Here is a 19,123-nt window from a genome sequence, read left to right on the forward strand (position 1 = left end):
TTGAGGGTGCAAGAGGTATAAAAATAGAAAAGATGTCGAGGGTGCAAGAGGTATAAAAATAGAAAAGATGTCTAGGGTGCAAGAGGAGATGAGTCACAAAAGCAGAGTAAGAAACTAGGTATATGTGCTGAGGACAGAAGGGAAGGTTGACTGGGCAGTCCTCAGAGCTGCCAAATGAAGATTCTTTACATTATCCCTGACCAGCTATTACGGTCAAGTGGCTCTAGAAATAAGCAATGGAAATGTGCCAGGACAGGAAACCAGACAAGGCATTGCGTAACTCCTCCTGTGTGTGCACACACACCAGTAAGAGTGGGTTTTTCACTTCATCTGGCCTCCCATGGCATCCCGTATATTCCTCTATTTCAGCACCTGTCAGTGTCAGGCAATCAATAGTCAATGGCATTTCGGTCCACCTCCCACTACACTATGAATTTCTGAAAAACAAGGAAACAGCGTTTTATTCATCTTTGAGCCCTACCACCCAGCACAGTGAGTAGCATAAGAGACTCTCAATAAATGTTGACTTAACAAATAGATGAATAAAAGAATGAATGACATCATTCTGCTTACAGAAATCAGAGCCCTGGACTGCACAGGCACTATGAAAAACCTGCTAAATGGAGCACCCTGAACCTCCCTCCCACAGTTCTCACCCACCTGACCCATAATGTCTCTTCCATCTGACTTGCTCCCACTTTGCCTCCTCCAAATTTCTTCCCAACCTTGCAGGGAGAAGCCCAGAGCCTGACGGTACATGCCTTGGCTTCTCATACTTCATCTAAAATATTCCAACAGTTGACTGATGTTAATTCGAATGTTGCTTCTGTTTTCTTCTTCAGATCTAGGTGAAACAAGATTTTTTTTTCCTCAGACAGGTTCTTGCTGTGTCACTCAGGCTGGAGTGCAGTGGTGTGATCACAGCTCACTGCAGCCTTGACCTCCCAGGCCCAAGCAATCGTCTCATCTCAGCCTCCCGAGTAGCTGAGACCACAGGCATGCACCAACACACTCTGCTAATTTTTGCATTTTTTTGTAGAAATGGGCTTTCACCACGTTGCCCAGGCTGCTCTTGAGCTCCTGGGCTCCAGCGATCCACCCACCTCGGCTCCCAAAGTGCAGGGATTACAGGCGTGAGCCACAGCGCCCAGCCTGCAACTAGATTCTTGATGGCGACTGTGACAAAATGATGTTGCCCTCCTCAAGCTCTGCCCCGGCCTTCATTCGTTGCTTCCAGACCAATAACTGGGGTTAGCTCTCAGGGTAGTCCAGGTAGAGAAATACAGACCTGGATGCAGAAGAAAACACCTTATGTTCAGAAAGAGCTGCAGGGCTTGGCTTGGTATCAGTGTGAACTAGAGGGACACAGTGGGGACTGTTTGGAAGGATGATAAATAGGAGAGGGAGGGAACTACTGACTCAGGAACTGTCTTGGAGGTAGTATTAATTTGTTTCTGAATGGTTCCTTGAGGCTTGGACATGATAATGCCTTACAGTAAGTTACAGGAAGAGGCTGCAGTGCCTTGGCAGAAAATTGAGGAAGGGGTCAGAATGCTCAGGGAGATAGGATTGTTCGAACAAACTTATTATGTGACACCTGGACTTCCTGGGAGGGTTCAGGGACATTCCCTTCAAATATATAAGTGAGGGGCAAGAACATCTATCGGTGTAGGGGTGACAACATCTTTGGGAAGCTTAGTAATGATTGTCCACTGTAGGCCAGAGTAAGAATAGGTGATTCTGCCATTTAACTGGGCTCCCTAGCGTCAATGAAGATGCTAGGATTTCAAAATAACAAAGACCAGGTGTCTGCTCTTAACCATCAGAGTCAAGATGAATATAAACCATAACAGCCAGCAAGGCCAGAGTACTTCAGTCCACAGAGTTTTTGATGATGGCTAATAGAGCATGGTGTTCCTATGAGTGAGATAGACAAGCAGCCAATGAGGGTACTGCATGACTTGTATAACAATTTAAAAAATCAAGAGCTGTCAAGAAGGTTGATGGACCCACAGTTTTCAGATCCGAGCCAGTTCTCAGACCCCACAGGCTGCACCCTCTTGTGAAAGGATCCTGCAATGTCTCCCATACTAGTGAAGTGTTTAGGGGTTCAATGGTCTAAGGCATGTTGGGACATGCCCGGTAAGATAAAGAACAAGTTATTAGCCAGGTGCAGCGGCTCACGCCTGTAATCCCAGCACTTTGGGAGGCCGAGGCAGGCGGATCATGAGGTCAGGAGTTCGAGACCAGCCTGGCCACCATGGTGAAAACCCATGTCTACTAAAAATACAAAAAAAAAAATTAGCCAGGCATGGTGGCACATGCCTATAGTCCCAGCTACTCAGGAGCCTGAGGCAGGAGAATCACTTGAACCCGGGAGGCAGAGGTTGCAGTGAGCTGAGATCGCGCCACTGTACTCCCTCCTGGGAGACAGAGTGAGACTCCATCTCAAAATAAATAAATAAATAAAAATAAAACAAGTTATTACACCCTGTACTTACTAGGGCTGAGAAAGGGATACAGTGCTTAGTGAGCCTCTTTGGATTTTGGAGAACTATAAGCTGTATTGGGGAATACTTCTTCTACCAACGTGTTGAGTGACTTAAGAGGCTGTCAGTTTTGTGTGGGGCCCAGAACAGAGAGCTCTGGAGCAGATCCAAGCTGCCACACAAGATGCCCTAGCTCATACGATCTGCTGATCCAATGATGCTAGAGGGATTTGTGACAGATAGGGATGCCGTGTAGACTGTTTGGCAAGCCCATCGTAGAGTCATAGGCGAGGCTCCTAGAGTTCTTCGTAGCTACCTGCTTCAAAATAGAACAACCCACTGTTTGAAAACCAGCTGTCGCATTGCTATTGAGCCATTTTAGAGACTGGTCATTTCTCCCACCAGCAAATGCCTCCATTTATTTCTTCTCTTTATATAAAATTCCTTAAAAGAATTTCCATATTCACTATCTCCACCTATTCTTTTTCCATTCTGTTTTGAAACTACTTCATCTTTCATCCTCACAATTCCACTAATACCACTATTACAAACTCACCAATGACTTCCATGTTGTAAATGCAGTGACCAATTTTAAGTCTTCCTCCTACTTGATCTGTCAGCAGCATCTGACCTAATTGGACACTCCCTCATTGAAACAGCTTCTTCCCATGTTCCCCAAGACACCATTCTCTCTCAGTCCTCTTCCTGTCTCACTGGTTATCCTCATCCCCTTGGCTGGTTTCCTCTCATACCACAAACCACTAAATGTTAGAGGACCCAAGGCCAGTCACTGATTTCTTTTTTGCTTTTTCTTTCTACTTATACTTTCTTGTGAGGTGACCTTGTCCCATCCATAGCTTTAATTTTTGATGGACTGCCCACTTCCAAGTTTGTATCTATGGCCCCATCTTCCCTCCTGAACTCTAGATTCCTGTATCCAGCAGCCCATTAGACAGCTCCACTCTGTGAGGCATCTCAGGCTTAACAATTCCAAAACCAAATTTTGAATCCCCTACCTCCCAACCTGTTCCTCCACCCGCTTTCTCCATCTTAGTAAAGGACAGCGTCATCCCTCCGGCTGCTCAGACTGAAGATGTTGACTCATCTTTACTTCTTTCCTTCCAGTTCCATCCATCAGAAAATCTTGCCAGGTCTTCCTTCAAAATATTTAGAATCTGGTAAACCCTTAGTCTGAGGCACCATCATCTCTTGCTTAGATTATTGTATCCTGTTTCCTTCCACCCTTGCCCTCTTCAATTTGTTTAAAACAGCAGCCAGAATGATCCTGTCTTGCTTCTGAAAACCCTCCACAGGCTTCCCATCTCATAAAGAGAAAAAATTCAGATCCTCAGAGTGACCCATGAGGCCCACAAGGTCTACACGGCCTCTGCCTCTGATTCCCCTCTAACCTCACCTTCTGCCACTTTCCCTCCACCCTTTCCAGAACACCCCCTCTGCTTTGGACGGCTTCCTTCAGCGGGCAGCAGGCTCGCTCCCTCACTTCGGCTCCAATTGCCCTTCCCCAGAGATACCACCCCTCTCTCATATCCTCTTCATTTTTATTTTATTTTTCTGGTAGCAAGTCTTGCCAACTGACATATCATATGTTAATTTCATTGTTTGCCTCCCCCTAGCCCGGGTAGATTAAGTTCTGGAGACAGCAAGAGCTGATTTGTTCTGTACATATCTATGGCCCCAGGACTTAACACAGTGGCTGGAAGAAGATAAATACCCAGTCGATTTTTGCTGAGTGCATGCATGAATGTCAAATCCTTTGCTAAGCCGAAGGTAGGGGAGAGGAAATGCAGATCGAAAATGATCAAGACCTAGCCCCAACCTTTAGGACCTCCCAGCTTAGTACCCTTCCCCAGAGCACAGAGTGTGGTCTTTCATAGGCCACAACACACAGTTACAACCAGAAAAGTGTGATTAAGCATACCAAGTAACTGACTGTTTTGCTTTTGCCCCCTCTCAACTTAGGAAATTACTTTACTTCAGAGACTTGCCAGAGATCCGTTTGCTACAGCAAATTCAGATGTTAACACCCAAAACCACCTATATTTTCTGCCCTCCTGTCAACGTAAGGATTTCATGTGGCTGACCTGGTCTTAAAGATAGACCAGGTCAAGAGTTTCCTAGGTGTCTGAGTGACACCACCCATGCTTCTCCCACCAACCCCCTCAAAAGTCTCCTGACCCTGCATAGGCAGATCCTGAAATTACACAATTTACAATTCACTGACATCTGAAAGAGCAAGTCACGCTCCAAAGAGGGCTGCAGACAAAAGCGTTCCAAGCCAGATTCCTTGTTGACACTGGTCTCTGGTTACACCCTAGGCATAAAAAGCAAGGAAGTTCTTCAAAGCCAGCGAGTGCTTCCCTACCTTTGTCTGTCCCCAGCAGAACCTCTTCCCCCACTCCACCCTCCACAGAGGGACTCACTATAAGTTCAACAGTGCAAGTGGTGCAAGGGGAGGCATTTTCAGGTTACACACTATATATAGCTAACTTACAGTCTCATGTTATTCGCCTTGGCGAGGGTTGAAAGCCTTAATACCTCCCAAGCATGCCCTGTTGTGAGTCCCCTTTCCTTTCCAAAACCCTTCCTTGGCCCAAACCCTGGGAGTCACCTTTCTTCTTCCGGCCACTCCCCACTCATCCTCTTTCAGCCTCATCACAAAGCAGGGACTTTCCCATGAGTCTAGGTCTGCCCTGGAGTTGCAGGACCACACCACGGCCAAGCAAGGCCTCTCCTTGGACCCTTGGTAGTTTCCTGAACTGTGAGTGTCCTGTTTTTTCGAGGCTGGTGTCAGAGGGAACAAATGCAAGACCCGGATGAAGCATCTCCCCCACCACATGCCAACAGCCAGTTCCGCCCCTCCGCCCGGACACCTGCCCTGTTAGCCTTGCCATTCTTCTCAACACAACTTTCTGAAACAGGAAAAGTTCCCTTGTCCTCCTCAAAGGGTGTGCAAAGAGGGCGTGGCTCACTTCTTCGGTGCCTGCTACTCAGACCCCTAGTGGGAGCAGGCAGATGGGCAGGTCACGGGGAGCGTGGGTTCCAACCCCACAGCAGCATCTAGGGTTGAGTCTTTACAGCTCCTAAGCCCCAGTGGGCGTGTGTTACAGTGCGCTCTTTCAGCTTTGCTATCTGCCGGCAGCTTGTGTTCATCACCTCAGTTAGACCCTCTGCGTTATCACAAGGACAGAGGGCTTTCTGTATCCCGGGTCCTTGCCCTAGTGCACCGGAAAAATCGTATCATGTGTGGGCTTAGAGAATGAGTGCAAGGTTTTATTGAATGGTGGAGGTGGCTCTCAGCAGATAGATGGGGAGTCAGAAGGGGGATGGAGTGGGAAGGTGGTCTTCCCCTGGAGTCGGGCCGCTCAGCAGCCAGGCTCTCCTCCGACCACCCTCCGCGTCATTCTGCTGTTGATGGTCTGTCAGCGTCTATGTGTTCTTCTGCCAGTGTGTTCCTGTCGATGTCCAGCCACTTGTGTGTGCTTCTGCCGGTGTGTTCCTCTTGACGTCCAGCTGTTAGTGTATGTGCCCGCTAAGGTCTTGGGGTTTTTATAGGCACAGGATTGGGGGCGTGACGGGCCAGGGTGGTCTTGGAAAATGCAACATTTGGGCAAGGAAACAGGAGTGCCTGTCCTCACCTAGGTCCGTGGGCTCAGGCACAAGGGTGGAGCCCTTGTCAGGGACCCTGCCTTTCTCTACCCATCCCTGTACCCCTCCCATATCACTTCCACACAGCCCTGGACCTGGGCTAAGACATAGCAGTATTTGCCATTCCTAGTTGGTGCTGTGGGGTTCATCTAGGCCAACTTCATCATTTTCACAGAGGAGAAGACCAAAGCCCAGAAAGTGGAAGCCATGTGTTCAAGGTCAAAGAACCTGTTCAGGTCAGAGCTGGGGCAGGAATCCCTGACTTAGACACCCCAACCAGGGCTCCTCTGCAGCACCTACCTCTTCACTCATGTTCCTTGGAGTTTTTCCGTTCCTGGTTCTTGCTCTTCTTGTCCCACTTTTGAATCTTTCTTGGAGTTACTGCTTCCAGGGTTTCCATCCAGGCCCAACTTACAGGAGCAGCTCAGTAGCTTCCTCCTGTTAGGATTCAGCCCCCAACCCTGTTCCCTCCCAGCATCCTCAGCCCACGTTCTGGGTTCAGCCTCCTCCACTGCTCCCTGCTTGCTTTCCCATGCATCCTATTGTGAAGAACTTTTCGTCCTTACAGCACGTCTATGTACAGTACCTCACTGACGACTACAAAAAATCTCATGAAGTCATCCAGGGAGATGGATTATTTTCTTCATTTTTACAGATGCAGAGATTGAGATGCCAGGTGAGAGCGAATAAGTGGTGGGACCTGCCCTGGGATCTTCAAGCCCATCACGATTTTCAAAGGTCTTCTATTCCCAGTGTCCTCTCCTTCCGTGGAGTGGTCCCCAGGACACCAGCATCACCTGACTTCTTCCTCTACACATTCATTTCCTAAAGTCCATTATCATATGTCAATTTTCAAGTTTCCAAATGTATATGATACTTTTTCCCAGGCATCTCCATGCTCTCCTGGCACCTCAGGCATCTTAAGACCTCTCTGGGTATGCTTGCCTCCCTCACTAGGGCATGCGGTCAGAGTTTAAGGGTTAAGATTCTGAAATAAGGCCAGGCCCAGTGGCTCATGCCTGTAATCCTAGCTATGTAGGGGGTCTGAGGCGGGTGGATCACTTGAGGTCAGGAGTTCGAGACTGGCCTAGCCAACATGGTGAAACTCCATCTCTACTAAAAATACAAAAATTGGCCAGGTGTGGTGGCTCACACCTGTAATCCTAGCTACTCGGGGGGCTGCGGCAGGAGAATCACTTGAACCTAGGAGGCAGAGGTTGCAGTGAGCCAAGATCGCACCACTATACTCCAGCCTGGGCAACAGAGCAAGACTCAATCTCAAAAAAAAAAAAAAAAAAAAACTGAAATCATACAGACCCATATCCTGGCTCTGCCTCTTACCAGCAGTGTGACCTTGGACATGCTATTTCACCTCTGAGAACCTTAGTCTCTTCATTTGAAAGTTGAGAGTATGATTATCTATCTCTTCAGGCCATTGAGAGGATTAAATAAGAACAGAGTAGCACATAAGTTCCACTGTACGTAAGTGCTTAATTAAATATTCACTGTCATCATCAACATCATCGATATCTCTTGCCTTCTAACTTCTAACTGTGCCCCCACCCCCAAGCATGCCCTCCCACACACATAACTAATTTCCCAGGCCACCTACAAGTTACCTTTCACACATACACATATGCCTAGAAGAAAAATTTAGGAAATTTTAGGAAAAATTTTACTCCCATATAGAGATAAGCAAAAGAATTTTTTAAATCACTAAAGTTTCACTTGTACCCTCCCATCCCTCATTGGCCACCCACTCCAGAAACCCCAGTTGCAAAATTCTGATCAGGCTTGTGATTAGGAAATATATCACTTCCCAGGTAAAAATCCAACAATCTCCCACCTAGGAAGCAGGCTAGGCTCTAAGTTTACCAAGCTCCTTAATAGGGCCCAAACAGAGCAGATCCTTTCTGCAAAAACAGGTTAAGAGACTGGACTCTGAGATTCAAATCCTGGTTCTACCACTTACTAGCTGTGCAACTGAGGGTAAGTAGCATAGCCTTGCTCTGCCTTGATTTTCTCTGGATTAAAATGGGGATGAAATTGGACCCAAAGTTTTTTTGTTGTGAGAATTTAATGAGATCATCTATGTAAAATAGTTAGCAGAGCAGCTGCCTGTAATAAACTCTCAACAAGTGCTAGGCACTCTTATTATTATTAGTTTTCATATGCTTTTTCCCTTTGCCCAAACTAGTTCCACAGGATCCCGTCACCACCACTTCCTCCTCACTTCCTGTTTATCTAGTTATTTGCAAAACACCTCCTCAATGAAGCCTTTCTGGATTGGCTGCCCTAAGTGTGGCAGGTACACACCCTTTCCACAGCCCTTTCCACCCTGGGCTATCTGCATTTGTTTGTTTGGAGTCCTCCTTTACTCTCACACAAGCATCACGAAGAAGCCATATCTCAAACCACTGTAAAGGAGAAGAGGGATCAAAAAGAAATTCTGATGCCCGTGCTGAAAACTCCCTAGACCTTAACTCAAGCCTCAGTGTGATCAAGAAGCATCAGACTGACCCATGCCTCCTCAGTACTATCTTTCCAATAATTATTTTAGAATATTTAAGAACCCCTATTGATGTATTACATCTGCCTCCAGCTCCACCCCTCAATCAAGAATCTGTTTAAGGGTGGGTGCTGTTTTGGCCACATGTTTTTCTGCCATTCTCTTTTGAAATGGTTTTTTAAAGAAATTAAATTGTGGCTGGGTGCAGTGGCTCATGCCTGTAATCCCAGAACTTTGGGAAGCTGAGGCCAGAGGATCACTTGAGCTCAGGAGTTTGAGACCAGCCTGGGCAACATAGGGAGATGTGGATTCTACAAAAAATTTTAAAACTTAGCTAGGTGTGGTGATGCGCACCTGTAGTCCCAACTACTCGGGGGGCTGAGTGTGGGGTCCTGAGGTGTAAGGATTGCTTGAGCCCAGAGGTCAAGGCTGCAGTGAGCCGTGCTTGTGCCACTGTACTCCCGCCTCCGCAACAGAACAAGGCCCCATCTCAAAAAAAAAAAAAAAATTAAAAAAATTAAATTATTGACTCCTATGAATTTGTTTATCTGCTCTATTCTGCTTTAGCCTGGTCTCTCAATGAGCCACAGTTGCCTTGGAAGAGCATACTGTACAGGCGGAAGAACCACAAAAGCTAAGGCTAAAGACAGCCGTAAAAGCATAAGCCTGCATCTAACAGTGACAGGCTTATAAAGCACACTCACACAACACAAATCTTGGCGCCGAAGACCAGGAAATTTTATTTGCCATTAACCGTGCTCTTTCCAGGAATTGGATCCTCATGGCAAAAGAGAGAGTTGTTTTCCCACACCACCTCCTCCTCCCCACCCCCCACCCCCCCACCAACCCCCGTCATTCCCACCGAATTCATACTTTCTCTCTGTCTCCTACAAACAGGGCCATAGTTCACATAAACAACTCAAGGCAAAGATGAAGGAAATGCAACGTCTCCTGGAATTGATACTCCTGCATTTTACCAAACAATAAATACATGTCATATCCTCTTTTGTTTGTCATGGCACTAAAAAGGGAGGAAAATCTCAATTCTGCTAGTTTCGATCTGGAATACAAACGACAGGCGCCAGGCTTCCCATCTCACAATGAGTGCCTTGGAGAGATGGTGGTGTGCTAGGGGTGGGGGAAGAGCTGTTTTTAAAGAACCCAAACAAAAATTGCAGAAACTGCAAAACCCAAATGTTTGCAGTATCTAAACTGGTGGAGAAACTGTGGGGTAGAAACTTACAGTCTGCACTAACAAGTACCTGAGTGGCCCGGAAGTACGGAGCTCTCCGAGCTGAATCCTGTGAACTGCAGGTGCAGGTTACAGACGGGAGGTTAGGCTGTGGGAATGTGCCAAAGACATAACAACACTCAGTTGAAAGGAACCAAGTTTACCATCACAGCCCAAACTTAAATACAGGAGGCGGCAAATTCCACAGGATTTAGGCATAAAAGAAGAATTGCCATGTTTTTCCATATGCGTTCATTCAAATACACATAATACCGTGTATGGAAAGGTGGCATGATGTTTGCTTTTCACTGAGTGCATTTTCATGATAGAGTTAACTCTTCAGAGACAAAATTCTGTGTATAATTTAGTTCTCCAAACATTATATCAGAATCAGTCTGATCTTCTTCAAAATAAAAACAGATCTGTTTTGTTTTAGGAATGTTTACAAAAACTTGTATATTTAAAATACAAGCATAAAATGAAGCAGTCAGAAATAAACCACCACTCAAACAACCCCATCCTAACGTAGATCACAGTTTTGCCTATTTTAATCTCTAGATTGACTTGTAGTGGTGGAATGAATTGAGGAAGTTGAGAAAGGAACTAATATATTCATAAGCCTTTACAATATGTAGGCACCACTGAGATACTTTACAAACACCCACAGCAGCCCCATGAGCTAGGTATTATTATTTATTTATTTATTTATTTACTTTTATTTATTTATTTACCTATTTATTTGAGGCGGAGTCTCACTCTATTGCCCAGGCTGGAGTGCAGTGGCGAGATCTCAGCTCACTGCAACCTCCGCCTCCCAGGTTCAAGTGATTCTCCTGCCTCAGCCTCCTGAGTAGCTGGGATCACAGGCGCCTGCCACCATGCCCGGCTATTTTTTTTTTTTTTTAAGTAGAGACGGGATTTCACCATCTTGGCCAGGCTGGTCTCAAACTCCTGACCTAGTGATCCACCTGCCTTGGCCTCCCAAAGTGCTGGGATTACAGGCGTGAGCCACCACGCCCGCCTCTGAGCTAGGTATTATTATTCCTGTTTTACAGATGACACTGAAACTCAGAGAAACCAGGTAACTTACCCAAGATCACACAGCTAGTGAATGGCAAAGACAAGATTTAAATCTTTATATTTGGAATTTTTCCTCCCCATGTTTAGAGAGAAACCTTGTACATCACTGGGTATCTCAGAGCATATGATGAGAATCTTGGTACTATTTAAACCCTTGTTAAAATGACATGGTTTTAGTCAGCTTTTACTATTCATTAGATAATAATTTCTGGGGAGATATTTATATATTGTATTTTTTATGTGTCCAATTTTAACCTTAGAATTTATCATTGAATTTGCAATACTTTAAAAATATCTGCTCTAATATAAAGACATTTTTACATTTTCCTTTTTTTTTTTTTATGGCATAGTTCTAGAATTGAAAGTGAAAAATTCTGTTTCAGCATGTTCTCTGCACCTCCAAATTTTCTTGGCTATTACCAGTAGTTCCTTATACGCAAACATATGAGAAATCTCTGAAGAGCAAATTCAGTTTCGAAAAACAGCTAATGATATCAAAGAAAAGTAGGCACTGGTGGATACTTTCTAGAAGACAGTATTAATATAGCAATACTTTAGGAATAATGATGAATCTGTTTAAAGGCAAAACATCACTAACCTAATCAGATCACTTACAGGAATAAGTGATTTTCTCTGTCTTATCCTGAGATCATATAGCCATTTAACCTATCTTCAAACAAACAAAAATTTTTAAACATTTTCTATCCTTTAAGAAAATCTTCTTTGCTTGGCTAAATGACAATGTTCAAGAAATGCCTGCCACAGAAGCATAAAAAATCCTTGGCAACATTCCAGAAGAAATTCACCCTGCATAATGTGTTCCAGCAAACGCTCAATAGCTTTCTGGTGAACCTGCTGGCTCAGTGTACACTTGAACAGGATCTAGAGAGAACAAAAGAAAAACTGATAGACATTTTCCTTTTTGTCAGTCTGGTGAAGTAGCCCTCAGCTCATTTTAGCAAACTTCCCCAGCTTGGAAAAATGAGCATGTGTATGGCTAACTTACGAACCCTGCCCTGGAGTCTGGTGCACACGCTGTTGTACTACTTTTGATTCCCTGAAATTCAAGTATAATTATGTTGTTTGTCTTTTCATCCAATAAAATGTGCATTAGCATTTGGTTCACTTTGGAGTGTATTTGTTGAGATGAATCTATTCTTTCAAATGACAAGTTAGCGCTTTCATAATGAGAACACTTTATATAAAACTCTTAATATTAAAAAGAGGTAGACTGGAGGGACAGACTTCTTTAAAACATCTCAAAAGTGTGTTCGTAATTGGCTGAAGCTATTAATTCTCTACATATTTATGCAAAAATGTCGCCAAGTACAGACATAAAGACTTTAAAACGAGATCCATTTCCCTTCTATAAAGTGAAATAGATGCATACTTTTAATATTTATGTCCCTTTGCAACTTTTTCTCAGGATGAACATTTCCTGCTCCAGAAATAAAATGGTTGGACATTTTACAGGTCTATTAAACTGTAGTGATACATTTGGCCCAAATTCTCTCCTTGGGCATGGTGGGAGGGAGAGTTGGGTGGAGCGGGCACAGTGTGTGTATTAAAAGCCTGTTTGACCTTAAATGCCCTGAATTGAGGGCGGGGAGGATGGTTAGGAAGGTAAAAATTTTTTCCATTCATTGTTGTAGAACAGCACATAGTTCTGAAATAAACCCATTTTGCAGGAGAGAAGTTCTAGATCCAACTGTCAGGCCTAGGAGTGAATTTACACCCTGGGGAAAGAGCTGAAGGCACTAGAACATGCCTCTATCACCCTCCCATCACCAGTCAGCCAGCCTGTTTTATACAAGGCCTTTTTCTGATTCCTTGGGGCCAGCAGCAGGGCCACTTGGAGGAGTGAGCGGGCCGACCATTGGCTCAAGGTATAAAATGTAGTCTTTGGATGGTCTCATACAGACATGCCAACAAGAGTCAAGGGGAAGGATTCATCACACAACTTTAACAGTTAAATATAAACATTAAAAATATACTGTGCCTGTGCTGGCTGTAACATTCTTTTGGCTTTCTTCATTTTTTACTATGCTGGAAACTTCAAAAAATGGAAAGACCCAGCTCTCTGGACCTCTGACTACCAGGAAGTCATGTGGTCTATTAGAAGAAGGCAGGATATTTACAAAATCCTCAACTGCTTTCTGCAGAAGAAAACTGGGTTTCCAGACTCCTAGTCACCAGAGTAAAACACCAAATACAAAACCAACACAAAACACGTCAAACTAAGGATACCTTCGACTGGCTCCTTCATCCTGGTCTCCTCTCTCTCTCCAAAGGTTAACCATGATCATGAATTCAATGTGTTTTCTTCCAGAGCTTTAAAAGGAAACACAGACACACATACTAAAAATAATATTATGTGTGGGTTTATAAAACATATTTTGTATAATGGTGTACATATCCTAAAAGTTGCTTTAGTCACTAAATAATTTTTGAGACCTATCCATGTAACTACACATAGATTTAGTTGATTACTTCTGAATGCTGAATAATATTCCACCATTTGAAACCACCACTTTCATCTAGCCATTCCTCCTATGGATGGACATTGGATATTTGTCTGTTGATGATCTGATGTATTCTTCTGACTTCCCCTTCTCTGATTGTACCGGATTACTCCTTAGTTGTTTCATGTAAGTGAGATCTGTCTCCCAGACCAGAAGGTAAACTTCCAGACCTCCATGTCCAACATGCATTACAGAATAATTTTTTGAATGAATGAACTTTGTGTTTTTGACTGCCTCGTAGACTAATAGTAGCTTTGGATTCAACAGAGGCTCAGCAAATTCTATTTATTTATTTATCTTTTTCCCTTTTTAAAAGAGAAGTTTTGACCGGGCGCGGTGGCTCATGCCTGTAATTCCAACACTTTCGGAGGCCAAGGCAGGCAGATCACCTGAAGTCAGGAGTTCGAGACCAGCCTGACCAACATGGAGAAACCTCGTCACTACTAAAAATATAAAACTAGCTGGGCGTGGTGGCACATGCCTGTAATCCCAGCTGGTTGGGAGGCTGAGGCAGGAGAATTGTTTGAATCCGAGAGGTGGAGGTTGCAGCGAGCCGAGATCGCGCCATTGCACTCCAGCCTGGGCAACAAGAGTGAACCTCCGTCTCAAAAAACAAGAGAGAAGTTTTGTATTTTTAAATCAGGTTCATCTAAAATCCACTTCCTTTCCCAGTCTAGATTTATGATAGTCAACATCTCCTTAAGATGTTCCACATCCTGACACTAGGGATATAATAAAGGTTGTGCCTTTTATTATTATTTTTTTTTCATTTGAGACAGCATCTCACTCTGTCACCCAGGCTGGAGTGCAGTGGCCCAATCTCAGCTCACTGCAACCTCCACTTTTGGGTTCAAGCGATTCTCCTGCCTCAGCCTCCCAAGTTGCTGGGACTTCAGGTGCGTGCTACCACACCCAGCTAATTTTTGTATTTTTAGTAGAGACGGGGTTTCACCATGTTGATCAGGCTGGTCTCGAACTCCTGACCTCAAGGGATCCACCTGTCTTGGTCTCCCAAAGTGCTGGGATTACAGGCGTGAGCTATTGCGCCCAGCCCTGGTTGTGCCTTTTAAAGATGAGAGTGTGTGTCTGTGTGTGTGTGTGTGTGTGTGCATGAGAGAGGGAGGAGGAGGAGGAGGAAAAAGGAGCAGGAAGAGAGTGAATGGAGCCAAAACCACATTAGGGTGTGGCCCTGGGGCCCCTGCTGGCCTTTAGGCAAAGCCAGACACAAAGGACTTATTCTCTTTGCAAATGAAACCTGGAAAACAAGCACTTTTCCTTCTTTTTTTTTTTTTAATCTCTTCCTGCCACTTCTACTTTACACTTTTAGGTTGTTGGTGTCAAAATCAATTTTCTTTTTTTTTTGGGGGGGGGGGGATGGAGTCTCTCTCTGTTATCAGGCTGGAGTGCAGTGGCGCAATCTCGGCTCACTGCAACCTCTGCCTCCCAGGTTCAAGCAATTCTCCTGCCTCAGCCACCTGAGTAGCTGGGACTACAGGCACATGCCACCATGCCCGGCTAATTTTTGTGTTTTTTTTAGTAGAGACGGAGTTTCACCACGTTGGCCAGGATGGTCTCGAGCTCTTGACCTTGTGATCCACCCATCTTGGCCTCCCAGAGTGCTGGGATTACAGGCGTGACCACTGCGCCCGGCCAATCAATTTTCATTTATTTCCCTGGAAACTTTACTCTCTGACACTTTAGGCTTCCTGTAAAACAGCAAAAGTGCCCTTTCTAGGGACAAAGGGAAACACGCAAAGTCTCCACATCCATTCACCAGTGATCCTCCAGACCATTCAACCAGACCCTGGGTTATGTCATAAAGAGCTATCTGAAACCGTGAAAACCTTGCCAAAGAGACTTAACCATTACGTTGTGTGTTAGAGGGAGCAGAATATGTGGAAGTTGTATGAAAGCTGCAGAAGTAGATGGGTACTTAGGGACCTCCCTGTGCCTGTGTTATGCCATCTTTCCATCTTGTGACATCATTTTTATTCTTCCCTAGTCTGGGACACTTTCAGCAGCAGTTCTTGGCTTTTTTGTGTGTCGTTGTTGTTGTTGTTTTGAGTCTTATCCCTTTTCTCTGGCCGGCATTCTTCCAAAATACAAATATGCTCATATACAAGCAATTCTGCAAAGAATTTCGAGGACATGAAACATCTCCTAGGAGAGAGCCCAGGTAAAGAAGATCTAAACTAAGGTAGGAGTCCAGATATTTGCAGAAACAATAAACTTGACGGGTGTAATAAACACTGATAGTAGCTGCAAAATAAAGCCAAACTTCATATTTGAGTATTGGAAAAAAGAACTGCTTATCCTGGGTTGGTCTTTTCAGATACATTCGTCTCTATATGGATAACAAAAGTAACCATATGTGATATCGTTTGGACATTTGTTCCCTTCAAATTTCATGTTGAAATCTGATCCCCAGTGTTTGGAGGTGGGGCCTGGTGGGAGGTGTTTGGGTCATGGGGCCCAAACGTGAATCTTGGCTTGGTGCCTTTCTCTTGGTAATGAATGACTTCTCCCTCTATTAGTTCCCTCCAGATCTGATTGTTAAAAAAAAGTCTGGCAACTCCCTTCTCTCTCTCTTGCTCCTCCTCTTGCCATGTGATCTGCGCACTCCAGCTCCTCTTCACCTTCTTCCATGAGTGGAAGCTTCCTAAAGCCCTCATGAGAGCAGATACAGGTGCCATGCTTCTGATACAGCCTACAGAACCATGAGCCAAATAAACCTCTCTCTTTCTCTCTCTGTCTCTGTCTCTCTGTCTCTCTCTCTCTCTCTCTCTCTCTCTATATATATATATATACATTACCCAGCCTCAGATATTGAGTAGCAATGCAAAATGGACTGAGACAATATGTCATCAATATACCATCTTTTTTCAAAAAAAAAAAACACAAAAAAAACAGTCTCACTGTCACCCAGGCTGGAGTGCAGTGGCACAATCATAGCTCATTGCAGCCTCAAACTTCTCGGCTCAAGTGATCCTCTTGCCTCTGCCTCCTGAGGAGCTGAGAGGATACAGGTGCATGCACATCAGCTAATTTTTTTTTTTTTTTGAGACAGGGGTCTCACTATGTTGCCCAACTTGGTCTCCAACTCCTGGGCTCTAGCGGTCCCCCCATCTCAGCCTCCTAAAGTCCTGGGATTATAGGCATGAGCCACCATGCCTGGCCAATCACCATCATTGAATACAAAAAATGACTATATCCAGGAGATAAATCATGGACAAGGCACAAAACTGATAATGAGATTTTCTCATCAAAATATTGACACTATTACAAGTGTATACATGGGTAATAAATGAATAAATTATCTTGCCCATCAGAGCCCCTCAACTGAATTTTTTTTTTTTTTTTGAGACAGAGTCTCAATCTGTCACCCAGGTTGGATTGCAGTGGCGCAATCTTGGCTCACTGCAACCTCTGCCTCCCAGGTTCAAGTGATTCTCCTGCCTCAGCCTCCCAAGTAGCTGGGATTACAGGCACCCACCATCATGCCTGGCTAATTTTTGTATTTTTATAGAGATGGGGTTTCACCATGTTGGCCAGGCTGATCTCGAACTCCTGACCTCAGGTGATCCACCCACCTTGGCCTCCCAAAGTGCTAGAATTATAGGCGTGAGCCACCGTGCCCAGACTCTCATCTGAATTTTTAAAATCACATCCTTTGCATCATTTATTTCAGTAGCTGCTCTACCCTCAAAGTCATTCTCAGCCTTGCTTTAACTTCAAAGAATTCTGCATATGTCATCTTCCTTAGATCGCATCTATTTCAAACCCTTAGCTAGTCCAAAAACCATGTAGCCACAAGTAATCATAAGATTACTGTCATCCTAGTAACTTTTGCCATTTTCAGAATGACTGCTATGTGCCAGCTAGGCTTGTAGCACCTCAAATGTATTATGAACATGTACTAAATCTTTACAACAGTGCTGCTCTGTAGATAGCAGTATTTCCATTTTAAAGAGGGAATCCCAGCCAAGTGCCGTGTCTCATACCTATAATCCCAGCACTCTAGGAGGCCGAGGAGGACGGACCACTTGAGGTCAGGAGTTCAATACCAGCCTGGCCAACATGGCAAAAACCCATCTCTACTAAAAATACAAAAAAGTAGCCGGGCATGGTGGCGCATGCCTGAAATCCCAGCTACTGGGGAGGCTGAAACATGAGAGTCACTTCAACCCAGGAGGCAGAGGTTGCAGTGAGCCCAGATCGCACCACTGCACTCCAGCCTGGGCGACAAAGCGAGACTCTGTCTCAAAAATAAATAAATAAATAAATAAAAAAGAGACAGAGAATCCCAAGGCTCAGACAGAAGTAATTTTCTAGGGGTTATGGAGCAAGGAACTGGCAGAACTGGGTTCAACCTTAATTTCATTTGACTGCAAACTCTCCATCTTAGTCCTGATGGCTGGTGCCAGGGTGCCATTTTTCCAGATGAATCTTAAAATTACAGAATTCTCAATTTATATGTGTTCTTAACCTTCTTTGGCTCAATGAATATTCGAGCAGAAAAGGATCTTGGAGGCAATTTTGCCTGACTCTCACACTTTACAGATGAGGAAACTGAGACTTGGCTGCGGTAGGTTACTGCTCCAGTTATGGCCTTCCCTTTTCTGGTTCTGAGGAGGCAGGACCCACTTCCTTTGGGAGGTGATTTCACGCTTCTGCTAGCATAGCTTTAAGTGCACCAAAAGTCTTTATGCAGACCTTTGAGGACCTTCCAAAAGGAGCATAAAAAGTCCAGAACATGTGAATGACCCAAGCAAAGGAGACCCATACTCAGATGGCATCTACTGCAAAGGGAATAGAGCAAGTTTATTCAATCCACAGCCCTCAGCCTGCATGTGGCCCAGGACAGCTTTGAATGTGGCCCAATACAACTTCATCAACTTTCTTAAAACATTATGAGATTTTTTTGCGATTTTTTTTTTAGCTCATCAGCTATTTTAGTGATAGTGTATTTTATGTGTAGCCCAAGACAATTCTTCTTCTTCCAATGTGGCCTAGGGAAGCCAAAAGGTTGGACATCCCTGGAATAGAGCAATCCAAGATGTGTCCCACCCCACTCCCCACAGGGCAAGCCAAGGATGTTGGCTGATCCACAAAGCTGGTACAACAACAAAACAAGACATGCAAAATTCCAGCAAAGGAGATCCAAGAAACCAGCACCTGCATCCCGGAGCAACTTCTAAGGACAGCAATGACATGCAGCCCAATTAAGCAGGAAATTTCAAAGCCCTCCACTTTAGGTCCATAGCAGCTGGAATGAGGAAGAAAAGGACAAATCAGTGCTCAATAGCTTGCCCTTAGATTTGTTATCGAGCTAGAATAACAAGCAATTGTCATATTTCAAGTGTGTTTTAAAAGTCCTGAATCAGATAACTATCATGCCTTGCATTGTTCTTGAAAATGCAAAAATAGAAAAAGGAAGAAATTATCTAAGAGCAATAAACCAAGGAAACAGAGACCAGGCAGGGATGGGGCTGCAGATCATCACTACTGATGCTTATGAACATTTACTACATGACAATAGTTACTACATGACAGAGTTAGACACAGTTCCAATCTCTCTGTCCAAGAGAAAGAAAGAATAAGAGAATAAAAAATGTAGCTATTTAAA

General features: G+C 44.4%; 1 protein-coding gene across 11 annotated transcripts in view; it reads right to left on the reverse strand.

The window, feature by feature from the left end:
- LOC106634675 (uncharacterized) overlaps positions 1–19,123 on the reverse strand; it is a 77,797-nt gene that overhangs the window by 6,761 nt on the left and 51,913 nt on the right. For 4 of the 11 annotated variants that reach the window (XR_010111956.1, XR_010111955.1, XR_010111948.1 and 1 more), the window contains exons 3-5: positions 18,673–18,763; positions 13,223–13,306; positions 9,927–11,857 (exon numbers count right to left, since the gene is read on the reverse strand). The gene's annotated coding sequence lies outside the window, so the exon portion shown is untranslated. Of the gene's footprint in view, positions 1–9,926; positions 11,858–13,222; positions 13,307–18,099; positions 18,764–19,123 lie in introns of those variants that run through there. The other 7 variants (XR_010111953.1, XR_010111954.1, XR_010111952.1 and 4 more) reach the window with 5 other exon arrangements.

This window comes from Pan paniscus, chromosome 3, assembly GCF_029289425.2.
Source record: "Pan paniscus chromosome 3, NHGRI_mPanPan1-v2.0_pri, whole genome shotgun sequence".
In the NCBI taxonomy this organism is placed as follows: Eukaryota; Metazoa; Chordata; class Mammalia; order Primates; family Hominidae; genus Pan; species Pan paniscus.